At 41.4% G+C, this 13,015-nt stretch overlaps 1 long non-coding RNA gene across 1 annotated transcript; it reads left to right on the forward strand.

The window, feature by feature from the left end:
* Positions 1-9,233: 9,233 nt before the first annotated feature.
* LOC132954956 (uncharacterized) lies at positions 9,234-10,061 on the forward strand. Its single transcript, XR_009665876.1, has 3 exons — positions 9,234-9,556; positions 9,635-9,779; positions 9,915-10,061. It is a non-coding gene; the product is annotated as an uncharacterized LOC132954956 (long non-coding RNA).
* Positions 10,062-13,015: the final 2,954 nt, after the last annotated feature.

Raw genomic sequence — 13,015 nt, forward strand, 5'->3', positions numbered from 1 at the left:
ATGAGATCTCTCACGCTCATGTTACAGCAGCAAAAGAGCGAACGCGTAAGAAGGCTTAGTCTGAGCGAAGGCTAGCCGATAGCCGATTGGCCGAGAAGCACCTGACTAGAGAAGCAGTGACTGCAGTGTGCAATTCGGGGCAGAGCTCATATTATGTGGGCAGAGTCAAATGTTTGACTCCACCCACATTGCGCTCCACCCCGAATTGACTTCACCAGGTTTTGTTAATGACTTTTTATCTGACTCCCCCTGTTAGATTTGCTCTAGGGTAACTCTGCTTCAGTATATGACATGGAACAACTCTTGTCTCGGTCTGAGGAGGCTAATTAGGGCAGCAAGTTTGGTCCAGCGATTGCTGTGAAGGAATTCTCCATTGGCCCGCCCCTGCTTTCCCATGGTGCCATAAACTTAGATTAAAAGTGCATAGTGAAATCTAATATTTAATCCAATCAGGCTATGGAAGCCCATTTCCGCCAGTTAAAAATATAAAAATTTAAACTTTGTTTTATTGCCCATATTAAGTCGAAATGATGAGATAAAAAGTTGGAATTATGAGATGAAAAGTTAATGCACTCCAAAATAAATAATTACAAGTATTTCTTTTTTTATTTTAGGGTTGCATCATGTTCACTCTGGTGGAAATTTCTGTAACTTCTTCAGAGTTATGAATTTAAAATAAAATAAATAATAATGTCACCTTGCATGACCTAAATTTGCAAATTGCATTTAAAAAAAAACTGGTTACCTGATATCATAATTCATGCATGGAAGGGTTAATATGGGAAAAAAAATCAAACAAATCTGTGGGGAATGTTATAGGCTACATGCAGTGTGTGTTTTCATGGTCAGAAGACTAGAAAAGTGCTGTGAGTCCAGTCCATTTACCATTTTGAATATATTGTAATGTAGTTTACCAAACCAAAGACTATTAAGTGCTTGCTCTTTAAAAACACTTTGGTATGTTTTTGTTGTAAAGGAGATAACACTTTAGGTGTGTTGAGGCTTTAGATTGTCTGTAAAAGAGCCTTAGAAATCAAAGTGGCAGCCACATCTTTATCAAAGCAAGACATGTTCAAATAGGCCTACCACACAAAGATAAGTAGAGGGGATTGTAAACACATGTGGTTTGGTCAGCCTTTAAGTATAAATATTATGAGGGTGGAGCACAGAGCTCACAGATACTTCAACCACCTGAAGAACAGCGCCATCTGGTGTCCTTTTTTGGAAGAGGGGGTTAATCAGATAAAATCGAGAAAAACGGTGTTTTATATTTTTAGAAGTCCGTATCTGCAGACTCAATTTAAAGACTAAAAGATTGGGGGGGAAATGATTTGACAAAAAAAATAATAATTGGCTAAAAATAAGTTCCAGTTTTATATATTAAAAAAAAAAAAAAAAAAAAAAAAAATAGCCTACATTCAAATAAATAATGTGTAGGCTACTTAAAATCTCCATAGTAACCCAGGTTGCTAGGAGACGATTCTAAAATTAAGTAATTCGAACAAAAACAAACTCAAAGTACTTTGAAACAAATCTCAGTGAGAGACAGCAGCAAATATTCACAGTGCTTTCAAAGTTTGATATTTTGGAGGATTTCTTGGACAAAGATCTTCATCAACGACTTTTTGTTCTCCAAACATTGACTGAACATCATCACGAAGCTCAAGAGTGTCAACACGGACGACGTAAGATTGATTCTTTGAATAAAACTGTTTTACTGTCGACACGATTAAAGTTTATTAAATTACATTTAAAACTCACATTAGCCTACACATGACAGACGTTTGACACAAACTCAAAATAGTAACACAATTTAATTTATGGCTTCAGACCAGGTCGAGTTCAAATAGACAACAAATAAATAACTAGTGAAAGTAGTCTAACTTTGTCCCAGATGTTGGACTGATGTGCGTTTGTCTCAGTTTTCATCCTTTATTATTTTCTCATCGTTAGGCTCTTAATTCATGAACTTTATTTCTGTTATTTCTGTCTAGGAGAGGCCTAGCTCATTTTTAATTTACATGTTGTAGCCTAGCTTAAATACACTTTTAAAATAAAGTTAGCTATATTTAAAACGTAAACAGCATTTTAAATCTCCATAGTAACCTGCTCCATGGTTGTCATGGTGATAGACCAGATACGAAAATGAATTTATTCGAACAAAAACAAACTCAGAGACAGCAGAAAATATCCAAAGTGGTTTAAAAGTTTCATATTTTCGAGGATTTCTTCACAAAAGATCTTAATCGAAAACGTTTCTCCTCCTCAACAAGTGTTTGAGCATGCAGGACGTAAGATTGATGATTTGAATAAAACTAGATCGTTTCTATTTAAAGTTCAGTAAGATAACATGGACTCACTTTTTGTCACAAACAAATATGAAAACATGTAGTAAATTAAATATGAAAACATAATAATGTCAGCAGCTGCTTCTGTCGTGATCTTTATAAAAACTAAATGATGAAACTTTAACTGTTTTCAAACTCAAATAGTCTATTTCATTTATATTGTGTTGAGAAAGAAACAGTGAAAGTAGTTTGGTTCAGGAATGGTTTAATTTTGATCCTGAATGAATCTATGTGAGTGTAAACTTTAATAACACATTAAACCAACAATATATAGATATTAAAGAAATACTTTCTACTGTAAATACTCATAGAAATGTGACTTTTAATCATTTAATGAAGAATTATTGATTGTTGGTCATAACTTTATAGTGTGAGGATGTGAGGACTTTATTTTTTAGAAAACGTATTCTTCAATTTATCAGAGGTTTACATTTTGGGATTGTTTCTGTCTTTTAGACGAACCAGCGATTCAGGATGGCCTACACCAGCCCGAGGGTGATCCTGAGGAGGATCCCGTCTTCAGCCGGCTCTTCAGGAGGTTCATCACCGAGGTCCCTGCCTGTAACTCCTCCTCGCTCTCCTTCCTCTCCTGCAGAGGTAATTATTCACTTGTTTCCTTTGAACTCAACAGTTGGTTTGTATTTCATCTCAAGAATGATTGAAATCTTTTTTTAAACCCTAAAGTAAATCACTGATCCTTAACAACTTGATGTTTCAGTAAAATTATTTTTTATGTTTATGTTGACTTATCTTTTTACTGGTTAAAATCCTCAATTTTTTGATTAATATTGTGTTGTGGAGGAAACTGTGAAAGAAGTTTGGTTCAGATAATTCATTTTTTATCCAAAATCAATCTTTGAGAGTGTGCACTTTGATCTTTTGATAGGTGAAGCACATCACACCAACAATAAACATATAGGCTGACAAAACAATACAAATATGAATTACAGCAAATACTTGTAGAAATGTGTTTGTTTGAATGACTTAAAGGAACACTTATTGAATGTTCTTTATAACTTCAGACTTTGAATGTTGAAATGTTGGTTTGTTTCTGTCTTTAGTGCTCCCACTGGACTGTCCACGACCCGGATCAGACCAGTCCGAGGCTCATCCTGCGGAGGGTCCCTGCAGCAGCCAGCTCTCCAGAACCGTCTCCACCCAGGTCCCCTTCTGTTTCTCCTCCTGCCTGTCCCTCTAATTGCTTCAACCTTGACCTTCAAGTGAGCTCCTCCTCTTCTTCCTCATCTTCCTCCTCTTCCTCCTCCCCTCCTCCCCTCCCTCCTCTTCCTCCTTCTCTCCCTCCTCTTCCTCCTTCCCCCTCCTCCCCTCCTCTTCCTACTCCCTCCTCCACTCCCTCCTCCCCTCCCTCCTCTCCCTCCTTCTCTACCTCCTCCACTCCCTCCTCCCCTTCCTCCTCTCCCTCCTTCTCTCCCTCCTCTTCCTCCTCCCCTGCCTCCTCTTTCTCCTTCTCTCGCTCCTCTTGTTACTCCCTCCTCCACTCCGCCCTTCTCTCCCTCCTCGCCTCCCTCCTCCCCTCCTTCCTCTCCCTCCTTCTCTCCATCATCTTCCTCCTCCCTCCTCCTCCCCTCCTCCCCTGCCTCCTCTTTCTCCTTCTCTTGTTCCTCTTCTTCCTCCTCCCTCCTCCTTCTCGTCATCAGAAGAGACCGGCTGCACGGGCAGAAGGAAAGCCTCCACGGAAGCGTCATCTTCCTCCTCTTGCTCCTCCTCTTCCTCCTCTCCCTCCTTCTCTCCCTCCTCTTCTTGCTCCTCCTCTTCATCCTCTCCCTCCTTCTCTCCCTCCTCTACCTCCTTCTCTCCCTCCTCTTCTTGCTCCTCCTCTTCCTCCTCTCCCTCCCCCCTCCTCCCCCCCCTCTTCTCACTCCTCCTCTGTTAGGCATCATCAGAAGAGACCGGCTGCACGGGCGGAAGCAGAGTCTCCACGGAAGCGTCATCTTCCTCCCGTCGCTCCTCCCCTCCCTCCTCTCCCTCCTTCTCTCCCTCCTCCACCTCCTTCTCTCCCTCCTCTACCTCCTTCTCTCCCTCCTCTTCTTGCTCCTCCTCTTCCTCCTCTACCTCCTTCTCTCCCTCCTTCTCTCCCTCCTCTCCCTCCTCCTCTCCCTCCCCCCTCCTCCCCCCCCTCTTCTCACTCCTCCTCTGTTAGGCATCATCAGAAGAGACCGGCTGCACGGGCGGAAGGAGAGCCTCCACGGAAGCGTCATCTTCCTCCTCTCCCTCCTCCCCTCCATCCTCTCCCTCCTTCTCTCCCTCCTCCTCTTCCTCCTCTTGCTCCTCCTCTTCCTCCTCTCCCTCCTTCTCTCCCTCCTCTTCTTGCTCCTCCTCTTCCTCCTCTCCCTCCCCCCTCCTCCCCCCCCTCTTCTCACTCCTCCTCTGTTAGGCATCATCAGAAGAGACCGGCTGCACAGGCGGAAGGAGAGCCTCCACGGAAGCGTCATCTCCCTCCTCTCCCTCCTTCTCTCCCTTCTCTCCCTCCTTCTCTCCCTCCTCTCCCTCCTCTCCCTCCTTCTCTCCCTCCTCTTCTTGCTCCTCCTCTTCCTCCTCTCCCTCCTCCCTCCTCCCCCCCCTCTTCTCACTCCTCCTCTGTTAGGCATCATCAGAAGAGACCGGCTGCACGGGTGGAAGCAGAGCCTCCACGGAAGGGTCATCTTCCTCCCATCGCTCCTCCCCTCCCTCCTCTTCCTCCTTCTCTCCCTCCTCCACCTCCTTCTCTCCCTCCTCTACCTCCTTCTCTCCCTCCTCTTCTTGCTCCTCCTCTTCCTCCTCTCCCTCCCCCCTACTCCCCCACCTCCTCCTCTGTTAGGCATCATCAGAAGAGACCGGCTGCACGGGTGGAAGGAGAGCCTCCATGGAAGCGTCATCTTCCTCCTCTCGCTCCTCCTCTCCCTCCTCTCCCTCCTTCTCTCCCTCCTCTCCCTCCTCTACCTCCTCCTCTACCTCCTCTACCTCCTTCTCTCCCTCCTCTCCCTCCTCCTCTCCCTCCTCTCCCTCCTTCTCTCCCTCCTCTACCTCCTTCTCTCCCTCCTCTACCTCCTTCTCTCCCTCCTCTCCCTCCTTCTCTCCCTCCTCTACCTCCTTCTCTCCCTCCTCTCCCTCCTTCTCTCCCTCCTCTACCTCCTTCTCTCCCTCCTCTACCTCCTCCTTTCCCTCCTTCTCTCCTTCCTCTCCCTCCCCCCTCCTCCCCCCCCTCTTCTCGCTCCTCCTCTGTTAGGCATCATCAGAAGAGACCGGCTACATGGGTGGAAGGAGAGCCTCCACGGAAGCGTCATCTTCCTCCCCTCCCTCCTCTCCCTCCTTCTCTCCCTCCTCTTCTTGCTCCTCCTCTTCCTCCTCTCCCTCCCCCCTTCTCCCCCCCCTCTTCTCGCTCCTCCTCTGTTAGGCATCATCAGAAGAGACCGGCTGCACGGGTGGAAGGAAAGCCGCCATGGAAGCGTCATCTTCCTCCTTTCGCTCCTCCTCTCCCTCCTCTTCCTCCTTCTCTCCCTCCTCTTCTTGCTCCTCCTCTCCCTCCTCTCCCTCCTCTACCTCCTCCTCTTCCTTCTCTCCCTCCTTCTCTCCCTCCTCTCCCTCCTTCTCTCCCTCCTGTTCTTGCTCCTCCTCTTCCTCCTCTACCTCCTCCTCTCCCTCCTCTCCCTCCTTCTCTCCCTCCTCTACCTCCTTCTCTCCCTCCTCTACCTCCTCCTCTCCCTCCTCTCCCTCCCCCCTTCTCCCCCACCTCTTCTCACTCCTCCTCTGTTAGGCATCATCAGAAGAGACCGGCTACATGGGTGGAAGGAGAGCCTCCACGGAAGCGTCCTCACTAGAGATAAGCTCCCGTGTTGAGTAGAATATGATAAGATAGAATAAGATAAGTTAAGTTTAGATAAGTTTAGATAAGTTAAGTTTAGATAAGTTTAGATAAGTTAAGTTCAGATAAGATATTCTTGCAGACTAAGGTTGTGATGTGTGATGTAGTTTTCTCTCTTTAGCTCTTTGGGCACTTCCTGTTTGGTCTGATGACTTGGCATTTGATAACATCTCGCTCCTCTTTAGCTCCACCCTCTCCTCCAAATATGGTCACAGAAGAAAAAGTTGAATTTCAAAAATATATTTCAGCATTATAATAATCATCTCCAGCATCCGTCGTGGTTCTCATGTAGCGCTCCTCCTCAGCTCCTCTCTCTCCTCAAAACATGGTCACCTGTGGCTCCAGGTAACAAAAGGCTTAAAAAGACAACAAACCAACGTTTACATCACAGTGGATACATCCATTTTAACGCTCTATGGTTGTGATGTGCTGTGATGTTATTACTCTTCTATAATGTGAAGAAAACTAGCTGTTTTAGCAGCTAATGAATTAATAAGAGGTCCCGACTGACATCTTGGCATTTGCTCACTTCTTGTTCCTCACCAGCTCCTCCTCTCCTCCAAAAATCACAAAAATGTGAAAATGAAAGACCCAGGATTTCATTGAATTATTTGAACACTGTGCTCGTGGTATCAGTGTCTTTGCTCACTGTGCTTGGTATATTGTGTTGTTCTGTGTTTTAACACTGTTAAATTGTTTGGTCGTGTAACTTGGCTTTTGCCAGCGCTTCGCTCCTCTTCAGCTCCACCGTCGTATTCAAACATGGTCACCTCCGTCTCCAGGTCTCCGTCTCATGGCAACAAAATAATGACTTCTATTACTCGTTGAGTTCTATAATAGCATTATATTGAACATCTCCTGCACAAAGTTGTTCTCATGTAGCGCTCCTCCTCAGCTCCACCCTCTCCTCAAGTCACCTGTGGCTCCAGGTAACAAACGCTTCCAAAAGGCAACAAAAGCGAGGGTTATATCATGGTGTTTACGTCAATTTTACAGTCTATGGTTGTGATGTGTTTGTGATGTTATCACCTACTATCACTTAATGTAGAAACTCATTCTGGAAACTAGCTGTTTTAGCAGCTAATGAATTAATAAGAAGTAAGGACTTTTGGTCTGATAACTTGACATTTGCTAACTTCCTGCTCCTCTCAAGCTCCTCCTCCTCATGTCCACATATGGTCACATCAGAAATAACTTGAAATTAAACAAAAACCTGAATATGAAGTATGATAAAAACATAATCTAAATGTACCTGGCTTGTTACATTGTTTGAATTGTAATGGCTCTTGCATGGTTATCAGGATTGTGTGATGAGAAACCTGTTACTTTTAGTTCCTGGTACCTGCCATTCTCCTGCTGCTCCAACCTTTGAAATGAATGCGGGTAATGGGCAAGTCTGCTGTTTTATGAACTCTTGTATCTTAGATAACTTCAGTCTCATACTACATTAATGTCATGAACATTGTGTTTACTAGCTATTTGTCCAGACTGTTTGGTTTGGTCTTTTCTTGTATTGGCATTTGGTTCTAATGCACCTGTGTCTCCAGGTAACAACAGGCTTTAAAAAGGCAACAAACCAATGAGTTCTAGCACAGTGACAGCATCTATTCATGTTATCATGAACTTCTGGTTGTTCTCGCTGTAGGCACATAACAGTGTGTTTACTCACTGAACATGAATCTTGTTGAGTGTTTGTCATGTATTGTTGCAGCTCTTGTTTGAGATTCAGGTTTGTTGTCGACTTATTCTGGCAGAAAGCTCCCTCACCAGCTCATCAACTAACAACGGGCTCAGACTGTCTGCTAACTTTTTGATACGTTTCTGTTGGTAACCTCTTGCTCCTCTTCGACTCCTCCTCTCATCCAAATACGGTAAACTCTGGCTCTTAAGACCTTAACAATAGAAAACTGGAAACTTGAAAACATAGTCAGGGGATATTAATGTGATGTTCACATGATGTTGTGTTATTGTGTAAATATGTAATGTTGAGTTATATTACGTCATATGTTGTCTTGTATTTTGTTGTGTTGTTGTTTGATTTTCTGTACTATATTGTGTTTATGTGTTATGTGGTGTTATTCATGTCATGTCTTGTCTTGTATTTTGTTGTGTTGTTTGATTTTTTCAGATATTATGTTTCTATATTATATTGTGTTTATGTGTTATGTATGAAGGTAGATATGTTGCAAAATGTGAGAGCTTGTAGAATGACATGTGACAGCTTGTAGAATGACATGTGAGAGCTTGTAGAATGACATTTTTTAATAACTTGTGCCTATTATCTTTTACAACCACAACTCTCCAATTACAACTTCTCAAATCTGCAGCTACAACTGCACAAACTACTTTTCTCGTGTGAATCTGCGCTGCTTGAGTTTTGCAACACATTTTGCGAGACGTCTGTAGCAAAACAAATTTGTACTTGTGGAAATGCCCCCCTCCCCCCCACTCTCCCGTGTGTGTGTGGGGGGGGGGGGGGGAGGGGATTGACCAATCAGAAGGGAGGAATTGCAGGTACCGGGGTGAAGATAGTTTCATGTTTGACATTCGCCTGTGTTCGCGTCGATTACCTTCAGTAGCTCCGAGACCGCGCATTTCTACAAGTACAAATTTGTTTTGCTATAGACGTCTCGCAAAATGTGTTGCAAAACTCAAGCAGCGCAGATTCACGCGAGAAAAGTAGTTTGTGCAGTTGTAGCTGCAGATTTGAGAAGTTGTAATTGGAGAGTTGTGGTTGTAAAAGATAATAGAAAAAAACTTTAAACTTAAACTTTTTTTCCTTCAAGCTCTCACATCTCATTCTACAAGCTCACATCTCATTCTACAAGCTCACATGTCATTCTACAAGCTCACATGTCATTCTACAAGCTCACATGTCATTCTACAAGCTCACATCTCATTCTACAAGCTCACATGTCATTCTACAAGCTCACATCTCATTCTACAAGCTCACATCTCATTCTACAAGCTCTCACATTTTGTAACATATCTACCTTCATATTATGTGGTGTTATTCATGTCATGTGTTGTCTTGTTTGTTGTGCAGTGTTGTGTCTTGTTGTGTCTTTGTGTGTTATGTTCTGTTGTGATGTGTTGTCTTGTTTGTGTTTTGTTTTGTTGTGCAGTGTTGTGTCTTGTTGTGTCTTTGTGTGTTACGTTGTGTTGTGTTATGTTGTCTCGTCATGTGATCTGATCTGATGTGATGTGATGATTAATGATGTCACATAATATCAGGTCATGTGATGTGAGCTACATTTTATTTCATCAAAATGAACTTTTTGGTTCATTGAATGTCCCAGCGTCTCTTTGATTCATTCCCTCAGCGGACAGGTGGGATCTAAAACAGGTGAGTTTGATTCCTACACAATGTTTGTTTTCAGCATGGGATCCTTTTTGATTCCTTTTTTTTGTTTTTTTTCTTTAGGAACAGGAGCTGAAATCTAAAGAAAAGCCCTGAACAACAGAACAGAGGAGACAGGAAGCAGCACAGAGGACACAGACAGGATGAGGCTGAATGAACAGACCGACAACGAGAGAGAAGAAGAAAAGACGAGAGACAAGTGTCAATGGTAACTTCATGAAAACAGCTCTGAATATATAAGAAAACATGGCTCACTTTGAGGAACATTTCTCTGACATTAGATGAACTTCATTTTATTTGTGATGTATGTCCACTAAACCATTTTATTGTTTGTTTGTTTCAGCTGAGACCTCAAAGCAAACAGAGGAGTCCATTTAAAGAAGAGACGGACGAGTTTGGAGACAACAAGAGGTCGGCACAACATTTAGAATCAGCTGCAAAAACAGAGTTTGCAAATCAAATCTGAATAAATATAGATCCATGAATAATCTCTTCTGTCAACTGTTGGTATTTTCTCTTTATTTTGATGTAGGGGCAATTTATATATCCTTAATAATATCACCTTATTAAGGAAAAAACAGGTTTTCTCTGTTATCATACCCAATATGATGCAATCCTGAAATCCCACAGGAGTTGATCAAGTACATATTTGACAAAATATCTGTTGAAAAACATTTATATTTTCTTTTGGAGAAAGATCCACAGTGGAGAGTAATTGTGTCTGTATTGTGTCAAACGATATCAAAACATGGAAGAAAGAAGAAACTCTTTCCATTGTTACAACCCGGCTCTGAGGCTGCAACAACAACAGGAGTCGAAGACGAGCTCTACCAAAATAACACCACGTTTATTTACAATGATCAAATGTGAGAACAAGGTGAGAGAGAGAGCGTCTGTCCTGAGAAGAGGATTATATGGATGAGGACTACACCGGGCCAAGGTGCAGCTCATCCCCTGATTACGACCCCGCCTTGACCTGAACCTGTAACAGAGAACAAACAAGCAGCACGGTGTGGAGAGCTCGTCACACCAGACATTTATTTTGTCTTTCAGCACTGCTCCTTCAATACAACATTTTGAATAATGACAATTCATTTGAGCTATTGTAAAAATGTTCTCCATATAATGAGAAATCCCTGCACTTTAATTACCAGGGTGTTATACAAATTAACTTCGACTTGATGAAAGTTGACATTTCTCCAGGATAATGTTTCACAAACCGTTTCAAATCAAACTGAGACCTGAGAACTTTTCATGTAGCATATAACACACTTAAAGACACAGGTCGTTTATAACATCCTTAAATCCATCTTTGGATCCAATGCAGTGAAACACAGTGTTTTTAATGACACGTTGAGAATATTTGCTGCAAAAAAAAAAGGTCTATTCCATCTTCAGGAACTCTTTTCAACAACAAAGTCAAATAAATGATTATTCGTGTTTTAATCCTGGTTTCTTTCCAACACACACAAAGATGTTCTTTGTGTTCAAAACAAATAAACTTATGTAACAAATATCCCCTGTCATAGCTCTAATTTACAAGAAAAAGATTGTACAAGTCCAGGACATTCCAGACCAATTGCATTAAAATGTGCAAAATAATGGAGAAAATGATCAATTACATGTTTACATGGCAAATAAAGGATACATGTCTAAATATCATGTGGTTTAAGGAGAGGATCCAGCTTTATGTTTGGAACATGATATTAGGAAAGTGCATGTAAGCAGTAGATTGGAACTAAGACACAATAGGAAATAGACAATGGGAAAACATAACATGGTCGGCCTAAAGAAAGTTCAAATTACGAGATAAAAAGTCACGTTGGCCAAATGAGAAAGGCTAAAGTCAAAATAGTGTGATAAAAAAAGTAACTGAGATAGAAAGTCAGATTTACATCAAAATGTCACAAGTCATAATGTAAGACAACAACCATCATTCTGAAATGTAAAAAAAGTCCATTGCATGTCTATGACAGTGTCACAATATTAACTCACTACGGGGAAACATTTCCATCTGAAGCAGGGTCCTGTGTTTTGTGGATATATGCTGAATTTTCAAAAAGAAAAAGCTACAGTAGTTCAATTGGAATAAAAAGGTCCTTTTTTATTATTAGGTGCAATAGCGTGACAAACTGGGGACATATGACAAAAAATACATACATACATGACAAAAAACAAACAGACAAGGTCAGGACAGCTACGACAAAATACAATAAAAAAAATAAAGACAGCAAAATACTGAGACATGCATGACTTTCATATGAAAATATATAAATCAGTATGAGCATCTATAAAGAGCTATATGCTGATGTTTTGAGCCATGGTGACTGGTGGTCTTCTATATTCTGAAGAGTATCTTAAGAGATATAGGTATTATCTTTGCTATCATGAATTACATGAACTACATACCTCACTGTGATTTCAGTGAGGTATGTAGAAATTATGACACATGACATATGAATACAAGGGGGTTTGGCTACATATTAAACCCATCCTATGATTTCATTTTTGTAGGAAAATATGCAGCAAATAAGGCGTTGGTACTTGGATTGGCCGGCTCACGGACTCATAGAGTTCACCGATTGACTCACTTACAAACTCATCAAACTCACTCAAAGACAACAACAGAAAGTTAACCCTTAGTAGTGACTTGATCAGACAGCTAGATATGATAGTATTTGTTATCTTTCAATCTCTAACTATCGTTCAATAACTTTATATTTTGAGTTACACCTCCACTACATATATGTTCATTTTAAAATAAAGGAATGTTTGAACAGGCATCTACAACAAATATGAATTTATCATCAGAACTGACAACAAAATAAAAAAGAAACACATCTAATCATCTTCTGAGCTTTGAAGCAAAGGCTCACATTTCAACATCAATATAAAAACATTAAATTAATGATTGTGACCACATCAATTCACAGCTTGTTTAATAGACAGTCATTGTTTAAACATGAGCTGCGCTTCATTTATTATGAGAACATTTGAATGTCAGACTTTCCTCTTTCACACATTTATTGATTGCCATCATCTAGTTTCTAGAAAATCACAAGGTGTTTCTCGTTTCAGCTCACTGAACATTAGTGACACAATTAGAGCTTAGACCAGAACATATCCAACTCTGCTGGAGTACTTACATTTCAAATTACATTTGAGGCTATGTGTTGTGCACAAATCATCCATTTGTGTCTACATTTATTTATAATGTGTCTGAATGTGAGATGAGAATTTTATCACTATAATTTTGTATTTTCCTTTGCAAAATACCTACATGATTAACATGCAGCCACAGCATGCTGGAAGACTGACTCTTAAGAGGAGTATTGAGTCCCATACTGCATCAGGAGAGGCTCCTTTTCTTCATTTTTCTCATTGGAGAATTTAAAAAGAATCGTGCTTTGACCCTCGGATTCTTGGTTTTTCAGGAATAAGGCA

This window comes from Labrus mixtus, chromosome 21 (assembly GCF_963584025.1).
Source record: "Labrus mixtus chromosome 21, fLabMix1.1, whole genome shotgun sequence".
In the NCBI taxonomy this organism is placed as follows: Eukaryota; Metazoa; Chordata; class Actinopteri; order Labriformes; family Labridae; genus Labrus; species Labrus mixtus.